The sequence below is a fragment of the Rhinoraja longicauda genome, chromosome 7, assembly GCF_053455715.1.
Source record: "Rhinoraja longicauda isolate Sanriku21f chromosome 7, sRhiLon1.1, whole genome shotgun sequence".
In the NCBI taxonomy this organism is placed as follows: Eukaryota; Metazoa; Chordata; class Chondrichthyes; order Rajiformes; family Arhynchobatidae; genus Rhinoraja; species Rhinoraja longicauda.
In genome coordinates, this window is record NC_135959.1 from 20,358,285 (window position 1) to 20,371,992 (window position 13,708).

The following is a 13,708-nucleotide window of genomic DNA, read 5'->3' on the forward strand; positions in this document are numbered from 1 at the left end:
TTGAATACGGTTTCCTTACTTCCTCTTTTTTTAACTGACTGCCTTTGAACCTTCCTACTGGAATCAGCCACTGCACACAGTTCCTCCTTATTTACTCTGTCGAAACCCTTCCTGATCCTGAAAACCTTTATGAAATCTCCTCTTCGCCTCCTCTGCTCGAAAGAGGATAACTCCACCTTTTTCTTTATTTCTCAGAATTCGAGTCCCTCATTCCTGGGACAACACCATACCTTCTCTCCGTTCTTCCTCGAGCACAGAGCTACTATTGGATGCCCCGGCTCCAGATTTGTGATTTGACTCTAGTATTTTATCATGGTTCGGCATCGCCTCTGGACTGAGTCAACTCTGCCTCTACTGATAAACCCATGAACTATTTTTAACCGGCAAATAATTCTTGTTAAAAAAGCTGCAATGTAGTAACATTGTTATATGCGGCATGAGTGAGGTTGTCGGGATAACTCCCCTCTCAATCTAGTCTACTCAACACACTGCGGCACTTGACTTAGATTGATTGTGTACACACCATTCGTAACGGAGCTATTCTCCTCCCGCTGCATTTTTCAGGATAAATTCCTCTAATGTCTATTTTCCCAACTCTCCGAATAGGCACGCTGCTCTTCACCCATTCATTGACACTTGTGAATGAACACTATTTTAGAATTTGTGTAGGAAGGAACTGCAGATGCTGGTTTACACCGTAAATAAGTCACAAAATGCTGGAGTAACAGGCAGCATCTCTGGAGAAAAGGAATAGGTGACATTTTGGGTCGAGACCCTTCTTCAGACTCATATCTGCTGTTTTAGAATTGCCTTGCAGTTTGTTGGTGTGGCCACTATCCTGGCTATCAGCCACGCTCATCAACATAATTATCAATGATCTTGTCCCTCAGGATGAGTCATGTGATTTTATGCTGTCTTTCTGCTTGGACTGCAATTGGACCAGCGAATGAATCAATGGATTGAATTGCTGCATCTTGAACCGCAACCTTCTCGAGGACAGCTGAGCCAGCATTAGATGAGGCGTCAGACACAAAGTGCTGGAGTAACTCAGTGAGTCCGGCAGCATCTCTGGAGAAAAAGGATGGATGGTGTTTCGGGTCGGGACCCTTCTTGAGTCATTTGTTTCGATTGACAAGCTACTTCTAATTTGCAGATTGGAATAAAAATTCCTTCAAATGGGCACTTTGCCCCAAACTGCCCAGCCCTGGGCTGCCTTGGTCTGCTTCCACCATCCCTCCTGCTTCCAGCATCCACTTTAAATCCACCCGCTTCTCTGGCGGCACAGTGGCGCAGCGGTAGAATTTCTGCTTTTGCAGCGTCAGAGACCCAGGTTCGATCCTGACTACGGGTGCTGTCTGTACCGAGTTTGTACGTTCTTCCCGTGACCTGCATGGGTTTCTCCAGGAGCTCCGGTTTCCTCCCACACGCCAAAGATGTACAGGTTTGTCGGTTAATTGGCTTTGTACAACTGTAAATTGTCCCTAGTGTGCAGGATAGTGTTGGTGTGCGGGGATCGTGGGTGTGCGCTGACTTGTTGGGCCGAAGGGCCTGTTTCCGCGCTGTATTTCTAAATTAAACTAAACTAAGCTGGCATCCGACATCCAGTTGTGTGATTCACCACTGTCTCAATAAAGCGTTTTCTACTTTACTCCATATTTAATTACTTGGTGACTGTCTTCTTTTAATAGTCTTTTGCTTGGCACTCTCCACTAGCAGGAACCCTCTGTATTTGAGCTATGAAAGCCTGTTTATTCACAAAATGGTGGAATAACTCAGCAGGTCAGGCAGCATCTCAGGAGAGAAGGAATGGGTGATGTTTCGGGTCGAGACCCTTCTTCAGACCCATCTTCAGAACAATTTTCCTTCCGTGCCCTTTTAAAAAAAAATTCTTACACTATCAAAGCCTTTGTAACTTTGAATGCTCCATATCAGTTCATCACCCACCTAAACCTGCCAAAAAGTATAACCTCACCCCTGATAAAGAGATGTGTAGAAAGGAACTGTGGATACTGATTTGCCCCGAAGATAGTAACTCAGCAGGACAGGCTGCATCTCTGGAGAAAAGGAATAGGTGATGTATTGGGTCGAGATCCTTTTTTAGACGGAAAGTCAGAGGAGTGGGAAATGAGAAGTATGAAAATGTAGAGAACAAATCAGAGCCGGCACCGATGACCCAGGAAAGGTGGAGCCCACAATGGTCCATTGCATGTGACCGCCTGCCTGAGGTCATTTGTGGCTGGCCCTGATTGGTCCTGGTCTAGTCTCGCCTTCAGCTCTTCACCTCACCCACCCCCCCGCTTCCTCCCCCACTTCCTTCTTCCCCCCTCCCCCACTTCCTTCTCCCCCCCCCACCAATCCATTACTTTCAGTCTGAAGGTCTCGACCCAAAATGTCATGGATGACATTTTTCACCCATCCTTTTTCTCCAGAGATGCTGTCTGACCCACTGAGCTACTCTGCCATTTTGTGTCAGTCAGAGGTCACATATGAATAGAGACATAAGAGAATGCAAATACTGGAATCTGGAGCAAAGAAAATAGTGCTGGAGGAATTCAGCAGGCTGGGCAGTATCTGTGTTGGGGAGAAGGAATTGTCAAGGTTTTGGATTGAGACCCTACATTAGGATTGAGAGTTGAGGGGAAAGATAGCTGGTATAAAGAGGGGAGAGGGAGCGGTAAGATGGTCCAGTGTGTGATGGATGCACTGTGGAGGGGTGAAGGATGGCAGGTAAATGGAGCCTGGGGTGTGGGAGGGTGAGGAGTGGAGTTGAGAGACAGGTGAGTGATGGGTGGAAACAGACAATGAGAGAAAAAAGGGGCAGATGGAATTGGGTTTGGAGGAATAACGATGGCGACAATTGGACGGGTGATAAATGGCAATACAAAAGCTACCAGTGCTGCAATCCAATGAATAAGGATAACGGGACCCATGAGGGGAGAAATTAATGGCAGTCAGAAACAGATGGGGAGGGGATGAGCAATAGGTGACTGGAACCAGGAGGGTAAGGAGGATGAATTTGTTGATTGGGGGAGAGGAGGGGGGGGGGGGGGGGGGGGGGGGCTGGAGGGGTGATATTGGAAAGAGAAAAAAAATGGGAGGTCCTGAGGTGGATTGGAAACATGGATAAAGGGCAACATTGAAGGTAAAGCTTACCTGCAATTGGAAAATTCAACATTCATACCCTTGAAATGTAGAGTACCAAGTGGAATATGATGTGTTGTTCTTCTGGAGGCTGAGGATCAAAGGTTTGTGTGGAAATGGGAATGGAAGTGCAGTAAGTACCAATTGTCTGTCAACGGTGAATATATGAATCAAACTATAATAGGATTTTTTTTTGGAGAACTTCTAGGTACAAGAATCTTTAAGGTAACTCTGTACTCCTGGGTAAAGGGATTGGGATGCAGGTCACAAAATTCTCGTGCCATGGCCAAGCAACATAGGCTAGAAGGATCTGGCGTGGTTGTGATTCCTTTCACAGTGAAACAGCTTGCCATTACTGAGACCGTCACGTTGATAATGGGAGGAGGATTAGAGTGGCTTTGACGTTAGGATTAGCCTCAGGAGGGAAATTGCAGGCCAAAAAATGAGGATGAGTTTGCACTGAATTAAGCCTCAAATTCTAGGATTCCAGTAGGAAAATCGCAATCGGTACAGGAAGCCGGTACAGCAATAATAAGCTCTTTGTGTGACCCTTTAATTGCACATTTAGGTAATTCATTAACTGCTGTACAAGTGTAATTGTGTTGTTAGCTCACAGAAGATTTGATCATTTACGCGAGGAAGGTTTCGAATTGCTTGTTCCGGGTTGGGTAAACACAGATCTGTGTTTTTACCATCGTCTTGTCAATAGACAATAGGTGCAGGAGTAGACCATTCGGCCCTTCGAGCCAGCACCAACATTCAATGTGATCATGGCTGATCATTCTCAATCAGTACCCCGTTCCTGCCTTCTCCCCATACCCCCTGACTCCGCTATCCTTAAGAGCTCTATCTAGCTCTCACTTGAATGCATTCAGAGAATTGGCCTCCACTGCCTTCTGAGACAGAGAATTCCACAGATTTACAACTCTCTGACTGAAAAAGTTTTTCCTCATCTCCGTTCTTAATGGCCTACCCCTTACTCTTAAACTGTGGCCCCTGTTTCTGGACTCCCCCAACATTGGGAACACGTTTCCTGCCTCTAACGTGTCCAACCCCTTAATAATCTTATATGTTTCGATAAGATCCCCTCTCATCCTTCTGCCACTCTCCCCTGTTGCTCAGGCAGAAGCTCTACCGCGAGGGTTCAAGTTCCACTCCAGAGACTTCAGCGCAAAAGCTCTGCCCGCACACCAGCCACCAATGTTGCACCCGCTGGAAGTGCCAATTTGTGGACGAGACATTAAACCAAGCCCTTGTCTGCTCTGTCTGGAGAGTACAAAAGATTCATTGAAGAGTAGGAACTTACTCTGTGCTATGGCCAATATTTATCACTCAACCTCCAACATTTATTTGGAGGATTAAAAAGGTTATTAAACGTTTGTGTCTATGGGACCTTGCCATTTGTAAATTGTGCGAGCGTGTGTTTTTATATTTATATATATATATATATGTACACACACACACACACACACACACACACACACACACACACACACACACACACACACACACACACACAAGTATGGCCTGATTGAAGGATCTCGATTGGTTTATTCCGGAAATTCCAGTCTGCAGCATTCCCTTCCAGATGGTATTGGTATTGATTTACGAACAATACCGATATTAATATCAATACCGAAGAGAGACACAAAATGCTGGGGTAACTCAGCGGGTCAGGCAGCATCTCTGGAGAAAGAAACAGGTGATGTTTTGAGTCAAAATCCTTCTTCAGACTGAGAGTCGGGGGGGAGCGTAACTAGAGATGTGAAAAGGTTCAGAATAAATCAGAGCTGGCACTGACGACCAAGGAAAGGAAAGGAAAAATGGTCGATTGTTGGCTGTGGAAAATGTGATAACGAAGGGCTATATGGACGGGAACAGTGGAACTGGCAGGGTGAGGGGTGGGGGAGTGGCAAAGAGAGAGGGAACGCAGGGGTTACTTGAAATTAGAGATTCATTTCATACCGCTGGGTTGTAAGCTTCTTAATACCGATACCAATTTGTACTGGAAGACCAACAAGTTTTTTTGCACTGCTGAGGTTCTTTGCACTACTAAGGTATTGATATTGGTTTATTATTGTCACGTGCATCGAGTTACAGTGAAAAGCACAAAGTACTTTGGCTTGGACCATCATGGTCTGGTTTACTTAGAACAGCTGATAAATGATTGAATATTATTTGTTATGTTGTTGCATTTAATGTGCCAGTAAAAGTGCAGCAAGTAAGAATTTCATTGTTCTAGACCCGATGTATATCACGCTTGACTCTTTGAAATTTCCTGCAGATCAGAGTGTGTCTTTTGCTGATTAGATGATCATCCAGAAGCATTTGATGTCTGCATTAGATGTCTTGAGTTAGCAGCAATCTTGGGCGCAGCCTGTTGATCAGCGAGTACTTTGTTACGTGGCTGCTCGGGGTGAACCTTGACAAGAACCCTTGCGTCTTTTTCCAGACCTTCTTTCTGAATGCACAGTCCACAAAGACGCGAATGCTTGTCTTATCCTCACCACGCTCTCGGGGATCGTGCTTCGGTAGTGAACTCTGAGCATGTTAAATGGATCTAAAGTGGCGGGACCCTCTCATTGCCAGCCAAAGAGAGTGGCGAAACCGTGGAACGATTTAAAAATGCATGAGATAATGATTTTTAAGCAAGGACAAGGCTAGGGATGAGAGGATGGGAGGAAGTTGTGTGTGAGTGAGTGCTGGTGGAAAGAAGAAGAAGAAAGTATTTGAGCGGAGGAGAGAAGATATTAAATGATAAGAGGTGATCATGCACAGCAAAGGGAAGTGTTCCAGGAATGAGAGAAGAAACAAAAGATTGCAACGGGGAAAATTAAAAGACCAATCTCGGAATTGAGGTTGGAGGTGTAAATGGTTCCAAACGGTGTATTCACATGATGTAAATTTTAATGGTTTTTCTAATTTGCATGGATTGATCAATTTTAAATAAGAAAAGTGACAATGTATTGTTTAAATCAGAAAGTAGATGCTAGTACTTTGTCAACGATGTCTTTAATTTCTCCATTATTGTTTGGTTTCAAAGTATATTCAAATGCATCTTTATCAGCCATCCAGACACTCTCAAGTACCCATGAATATCTTCTGAGCATTACATAGGCATTTCTGTATGTTTGAGACAAAGGAGATTGCGGATGCTGGAATCTAGAACAACAATGCAACACTTTGGGCGGCACAGTGGCGCAGCTAATGGAGCTGCTGCCTCACAGTGCCAGAGACCCAGGATCAAACTTGACCTCCGGTGTTGTCTGTGCGGAGTTTGTACATTTTCCCTGTGACCCACATGGGTTTCCTCCAGGTACTCTGGTTTCGTCCCACATCCCAAAGACGTGCGGGGTTGTAGGTCAATTGCCCCTAGTGTGTAGGGAGTAGATGTTGGATAACATAATAGAAGTAATGTGAAGGTTGGGCGGCGTGGACTCGTTGGGCTGAAGTGCCTGTTTCCATTCTGTATTTCTGAACTCTAAAGAACATGTAGGACAAGCTGAGCCTCCAAAGATACTGGGTGTTATGCTGGATTTTTACAATTTCCTGCTTATGTGTTTTTGAGGTTAAATCACCATTGTGATGCTGGAAACACGACACCAATTTGTACACAGCAAACTCCACGAATATCATATGACCACAAAGAGAATTTGTGTTTGTTAAACAAAACGTTGACACTCAGACTCCTGGGAGAAGTCCAGCAGAGACACTGGCTCACACTGCCAGAGGCTAGGGTTCAAGCCCGACCTCTGATGCTGACTGTGAGGAGGTGGCACTTTCTCCCACATGGATTTCTCCCAGTGCTCTGGTTTCTTCCCACATCTCAAAGACATGTGGGTTGGTAAGTTAATTGTCCCTCGTGTGTAAGTGAGGGGTAAAATCTGTAGGGAGTTGATGAGAAGGTTATGATGGGGTTCCATTCCTGTTCGTAACCCATACAGTTTGCAAATCAAGGCCAAACAAGGGCAACGTTTAGTGTCGGAAGGAACTGCACATGCTGGTTTCCACCAAAAATAGACACAAAATGCTGGAGTAACTCAGCAGAACAGGCAGCATCTCTGGCTAGAAGGAATTCCCATTCCTTCTATCCAAAGATGCTGCCTGTTCTGCTGAGTTACTCCAGCATTTTGGGTTTATCAAGGGCAACGTGTAATGGTTTCGTTTCGTTTATTGTCACATGTACCGAAGTACAGTGAAAAGCCGTTAGTTGCATACTAACCAGTCAGCAGAAAGACTATACATGATTACAATCGAGTCGTTCACAGTGTACAGAAACATTATGAAGGGAATAACGTTTAGTGCAAGATAAAGTACAGTAAAGATAATCTAAGAGTCTACAATGAGGTAGATAGTAGCTGAGGACCGCTCTCTAAAAGCAGTCAGTTGGTGACCATTATTGGTTGATTGGATGATTCAGTTGTTGGATGATTCAGTCTGAAGAAGGGTCTCGACCCGAAATGTCACCCATTCCTTCTCTCCTGAGATGCTGCCTGACCTGCTGAGTTACTCCAGCATTTTGTGAATAAATACCTTCGATTTGTACCAGCATCTGCAGTTATTTTCTTATACTACCAGTTGTTGGTTGATGGCTCATTTGCCTGACAACAGCTGGGAAGAAGCTGTCTTTGAATCTGGAGGTGTGTGTTTTCATACCTCTGTATCTCTTGCCTGATGGGAGAAGGTCATAAGTGATAAAAGCAGAATTAGGCCATTCGGCCCATCAAGTCTACTCTGCCATTCAATCATGGGTGATCTATTTCTCCCTCCTAACCCCATTCTCCTGTCTTCTCCCCATAACCCCTGACACAGAAGAGGGTGAGACACGTCCTTAAAATTGACATGTAATTAAAATGAGGATGTTTAGCTATTTAACCATTCTGATATAGTCGTAAACCCAGCTCCCACCCAGCAGAAGATCCCTGCAGTCCCACAGCAGCCAGCAAATCCATCTCTCCGGTCTCCCAATGTTCATTTGTATGGGTTGTGCATAAATTGGGCGTTTATAAGCTGGGGAGGACCTGTATTTATTTCTCAGGCATTCAAAGCATGAGGCTGTCTGATGAATCACTTTGTGGAAAGGTCATGAATCTTAAAAATGGCAACCTTCCAGATCTTTATTTCCCCCCCCCCCGCTCTTTGTATAATCATTGAATGTTAATTTTGTTTGGTTATGTTTGAATAAATAGGATATTGTTATTATAGGTGTCTATTTAAAAAGAAACTAATTATAATCCAGGAGCTAAGCAGTTCCTCCTGATGTGCTCTATTTTGAGTACAGCATACAGATCGAAGACTTCCCATTTAAAATTCCGAATGCAAGGGCGCTCTCTACATCTTTTTCATCGTGTCCTTGAGTGGGCAGTGACTCATTTGACGTACTTTGTACCTCTCTGAGACAGACAGTGATGGGCTCAGGTCTCGCTTCAAAGACTTTGGTATAAAAATGCAGTCTAACTCTTGCCAGTGAAATTCTGATGGGGAGCTGCACTTTTATGGATTCTGTCTTTAAACTGATGCACTTGTCTTTCCTCAGGTGGTTGTTAACAAGTTCCATAGCATTATATCGAAGAACGGGAGGATTTTTAATTCAACGTTTTCTTTTAAGAAAGACGTTTTGTTAATTATTCTGTACCTCGTTGTGAGAGCTGGTGGTGTGCAAAATGTCCCTTCCTTCTGGAATATTCTGAAATGGTTGTGAAAGTTGCTATGGAAATGCAAGCATTTTTCTCTTCATTGCAAGCTGTTTGCACAGCCTGAAATCTCTCGCTTATGACACCGTCTTTCATCAGCTCAATCATGAATATAGTCGGTTTGTTGTCATCTGTGATGTGAGTGAACATCTTGTGAGTCATTCTGTTCTCTGTAAATAGCAGCATTTGTCTTTCTAAAGTACAGGTAAATAATAACAATTGTTGCCTTGCTCAATATTTACAGTGTGGGATTCTGTCTCTCTCACTGCTTCTGGATGGAGTGTCCAGGAGTGAGAAGCTTATGTCAGGAAAATAACTTATCATCGTCTTCTGAGAACTATCTCTATTTTGAGTGTAAATAAAAACACATATTGCTGCAGTAATTCTGAGTCTGGAAGACATAGATAGGTGATGTTTTGGGTTGGGACCCTTCTGCAGAATCTGAAGAAGGGTCCAGAGCTGAAACGTCACATATCCATGTCCTCCAGAAATGCTGCCTGACCAGCTGAGATACTCACTTTGTGGGGTTTTTTTGTAAGCCAACACTTGCAGTTCTTTGTGTTTCCATTTTGTGATGTTTGTTTAAGTTTCAGTGACCAATGAAATTATTTTTTTCTTAATTTATTTCTATAACTTTAAAACGCGAAAAATCAAGGTTCAGTCTATTCCTCTTAGAATGTAAGAGAACTCCCAGGTTCTATTTCTAACGAGAGTCAGAGTTATCCTCAGTATGCATCAACATCGCCTCATACAGGTTATCTGGCTTTTGTCAAACAGCCAAATCAGGGATCAAGCTGCGTCTAAATTGCAGCCATGTTGATGATGATGATGATGAATAAGTGCGAAGGATGCACATACAAGGAATGTGCCTTGGTGCTCCGCTCACAAATGACGACACAGACACACAGTTAACAATTAAGAATGAAGCATAACCACATCAAAACAATAAGGATACAACATTACGGTCTAAACATGTGGGTGAAAATAAACCAGAGCAAAAAAGAGACTACAGACTTCGGTGGAAAAAAAACTGTTTTTATGTCTGGCTGTGGCTGCTTTGACAGTCCGGAGTCGCCTTCCAGAGGGAAGTGCTTCAAAGAGTCTGTGGCCAGGGTGAGAGGGGTCAGAGATGATCTTGCCCGCTCGCTTCCTGGCCCTTGCAGTGTACAGTTCGTCAATGGGGGGTAAGTTGCAGCCAACAACCTTCTCAGCTGTGCGAACGATCCGTTGCAGCCTCCGGATGTCGTGCTTGGTGGCTGAGCCAAACCAGACCATGATGAAGAAGGTGAGGACAGAATCAATGATAGCCGTATAGAATTGGACCATCATTGCCTGTGGCAGATTGTGTTTCTTCAGTTGCCGCAGGAAGTACATCCTCTGTTGGGCTTTTTTGACTGTGGAGTCGATGGTGGCCCCCCATTTAAGGTCCCTGGAGATGATGGTTCCAAGGAACTTAAATGACTCCACAGATGTGACTATGTTGTTGTTGATGGTGAGTGGGGGGAGGGGAGGGGGATCTCTTCGAAAGTCTAATGATGTTCGATGTTCCTCCATTATCCCCAGTGGCTGAAAATCTGCTCCCTAAATCAGTGTGGATTCTGCGGCAAGGTGGACATGTTCTTCAACTTGCAACAACTGAAAGCAAACCATGGAGGAAAGCTTTGTCTCCCATCAATTAGGAGAGACTGAGAAACACCCTCCTCAAATTTGGCTCTCCACAGAAATTCACCGCAATCTCATGTTTGCTCGAAAAGGATGTTGTCAGGACTCAAGGGTCTGAGCTATAGGGAGAGGTTGAGCAGGCAAGGACTCTATTCCTTGGAGCGCAGGAGGATGAGGGGTGATCTTATAGAGGTGTATAAAATCGTGAGAGGAATAGATTGGGTAGGCGCACAGAGTCTCTTGATCAGAGTAGGGGAATCAAGAACCAGAAGACAGAGGTTTAAGGTGAGGGGGGGAAAAGATTTAATAGGAACCTGAGGGGTAACGTTTTCACGCAAAGGGTGTTGGGTGTATGGAATGAGCTGCCGGAGGAGGCAGTTGAGGCAGGTACTATCGCAATGTTTAAAAAACATTTGGACAGGTATGTGGATAGGACAGGTTGAGAGAGATAAGGGCCAAATGCAGGCAGGTGGGACTCGTGTAGATGGGACATGTTGGCCGGTATGGGAAAGTTGGGCTGAAGGGACTGTTTCAATGCTGTGAGACTCTATGCAAGCCATGATGGTTGCAAGCCATGCAAGCCTGTAGATTTAGATCAGAGCCAATCTTAGTAAACACAAGTGACACACTAGGCTACATCATTGCCACTTAATTCACGACACTCTTATACCTCACCTGCAACAAACTTCCTGTAGGAATGTCCGAACCAATGGAAAAGTATTCAACCCACAGTGACCATGCTCCAGAACCAAGGTCACCGAACTCTGTGGTGGAATTACTCTATGCTTTCTATTATGAATGCTCAGGGACCGAACTCTGAGACATCATCACCTCATTCACAGAAACATGCAAACATTGCAGTCAGCTTCCCCAAGACCAAGTCCAAATCTGTGCCCGCTGCATGCTTTGCCTTCTGACTATAGCTATTCTTAACAAGACTCTGGAAAGGTTGGACCACTTTCCAAACCTCAGTAGCCATCTCTCGACAAATGCAAACTTTACGATAAAGCTCATCATTGCTTTTTCCCTCTCCCTACCCCACCCCTCTCCCTACCCCGCCCCTCTCCCTACCCCGCCCCTGTCCCTACCCCGCCCCTCTCCCTACCCCGCCCCTCTCCGTACTCCACCCCACTCCCACCCCTCTCCCTACCCCACCCCTCTCCCTACCCCGCCCCACTCCCTACCCCGCCCCTCTCCCTACCCCGCCCCTCTCCCTACCCCACCCCTCTCCCTACCCCGCCCCTCTATCACCCCTCTCCCTACCCCGCCCCTCTCCCTACCCCGCCCCCACCCCTACCCCACCCCTCTCCCTACCCCTTCCCCGCCCCTTTCCCTTCCCCACCCCTCTCCCTACCCCGCCCCTCTCCCTACCCCGCCCCTCTCCCTACCCCGCCCCTCTCCCTACCCCACCCTCCCTTCCACATCCCAACTCATTTCTGCACTCCGACTCTCAAGCCGAAGCATCACCCATTCCTTCTCTCCTGAGATGCTGCCTGACATGCTGAGTTACTCCAGCATTTTGTGAATAAATACCTTCGATTTGTACCAGCATCTGCAGTTATTTTCTTATACTTCCCCCTCCCCCCATCTTTTCCTGAACTAACCAATAACTTGTTCAATGCCCCCATGTTTACACAAGAGTCCCCTTTAATTGTGAGATACTCCTCAGTGCCATCTTGCGTGGAGTTGCCAAGTCACAGAGTGCACAGTGAAAACGTTGCATTGCATTTTAGAATGAAAATGCATTTGGAGATTGTTTTGGAGAGGAAGAATGCGGGTTTGATTTTTTTTTGTTTTAATTTCCAAATTAAAGTTTATTCGTAATAGAAAAACATTTTATTCGTTTATTCGTAAGGCAAAAACAAAACAAAAAACTCTTCAAAACATTAAAATATTACTAGTAGACACAAAATGCTGGAGTAACTCAGCGGGACAGGCAGCATCTCTGGAGAGAAGGAATGGGTGACGTTTCGGGTCGAGACCCTGCTGAAGGGTCACCCATTCCTTCTCTCCAGAGATGCTGCCTGACCCGCTGAGTTACTCCAGCATTTTGTGTCCACCTTCGATTTAAACCAGCATCTGCAGTTCTTTCTTACAAATATTGCTGGTGAGAATGATCAGCCATGATCACATTGAATGGCGGTGCTGGCTCGAAGGGCTGAATGGCCTCCTCCTGCATCTATTGTATCCGGTAGTGTTTGCACCTGCCTATAATGCTTTGCATGCAGCACTCATGTGGCCCCTGGGGTGACCCTCTTGCCCTTGCCTTGTTTGAGGGGAGGAGATTGAATGTGAGGTGCAGAGCGGGCAGCGTGTGCAGGGGGAGTGTTCTTGGTGCACAAGTGCTCAGGGATTAAGTGCCGAGGGTTGAGGCGATTCGCAGTCTGTCTCCCTCCCTTCCCTCCCCTCCCCTGCTCTGCTCTGCCCTGCCCCTGTTGCTTGGAGGCTTTGTCCTTGCGAGTTGCGCATTCCCCGCTCGGCGGGTGGAGGAACTGGGCTGGAAACTTTCCCAGGGCGAGATGTGACCAAGTTTCCACCAGCTCCGTGCCGCTGCCGTCTCTCTGACTCTGCGATCCAGCTGGGGATGCTGGGCGCAAATCACTGGGATAAAAAGTTTGTGGAACTTCCAGCGACTGGGGCGAGATGATGATGCAAGGGAAAGTGAACCGACTTTTTAAGAAGGACCTCCATGTGGTTGAGACGATGCAGAGGTACAAAGGTGCGGCTTGCGACCCCGAGCCCGATGTCGGGCAGACTCCCCTGAGTGAAGTCACCGACAAGACCCTGGATGTAAGTTAAGTTGAGCGCTGTTGTTCCTCATGCTATGGCAACTTCCCAGATAGTCACTAAGTCTCAGCTCTCTTCCCCAACGATGCACCTGGCAGCTTCATTTCGAGTGCCAGTCCGCTGCTGCCAGTCGGTGGAGATATGTTGTGTCTCACTGTGTGTGGAATAAGATATGACCATCCCAGATCCCCCCCATGTTCAACTGCTAAACCTCCCCTTAGTTCTGGCAGCGAGAGAGGTCTTCAGATTGTTGCTGAATATTTATAGCCGTTCATAACAAAATCATGTTTGTATGTCTGCGTGTGTGCTTTAAAATCGTAGTAAATCTCCAAATTCTGAGCTTTCTTTCTGAGGCCAAGTACTTCAGTGTAATGGCTCAGTGACTAATAATTATGGTGTATAATTATGGTATGCTGCAGGGAATC

The 13,708-nt window shown here is 45.8% G+C and overlaps 1 protein-coding gene across 9 annotated transcripts in view; it reads left to right on the forward strand.

Annotated features, from left to right (window-relative positions):
• The window catches only part of LOC144595138 (dedicator of cytokinesis protein 9-like), a 264,207-nt gene that overhangs the window by 66,317 nt on the left and 184,182 nt on the right, over positions 1-13,708 (forward strand). The gene's annotated exons all lie outside the window — the stretch shown is intronic.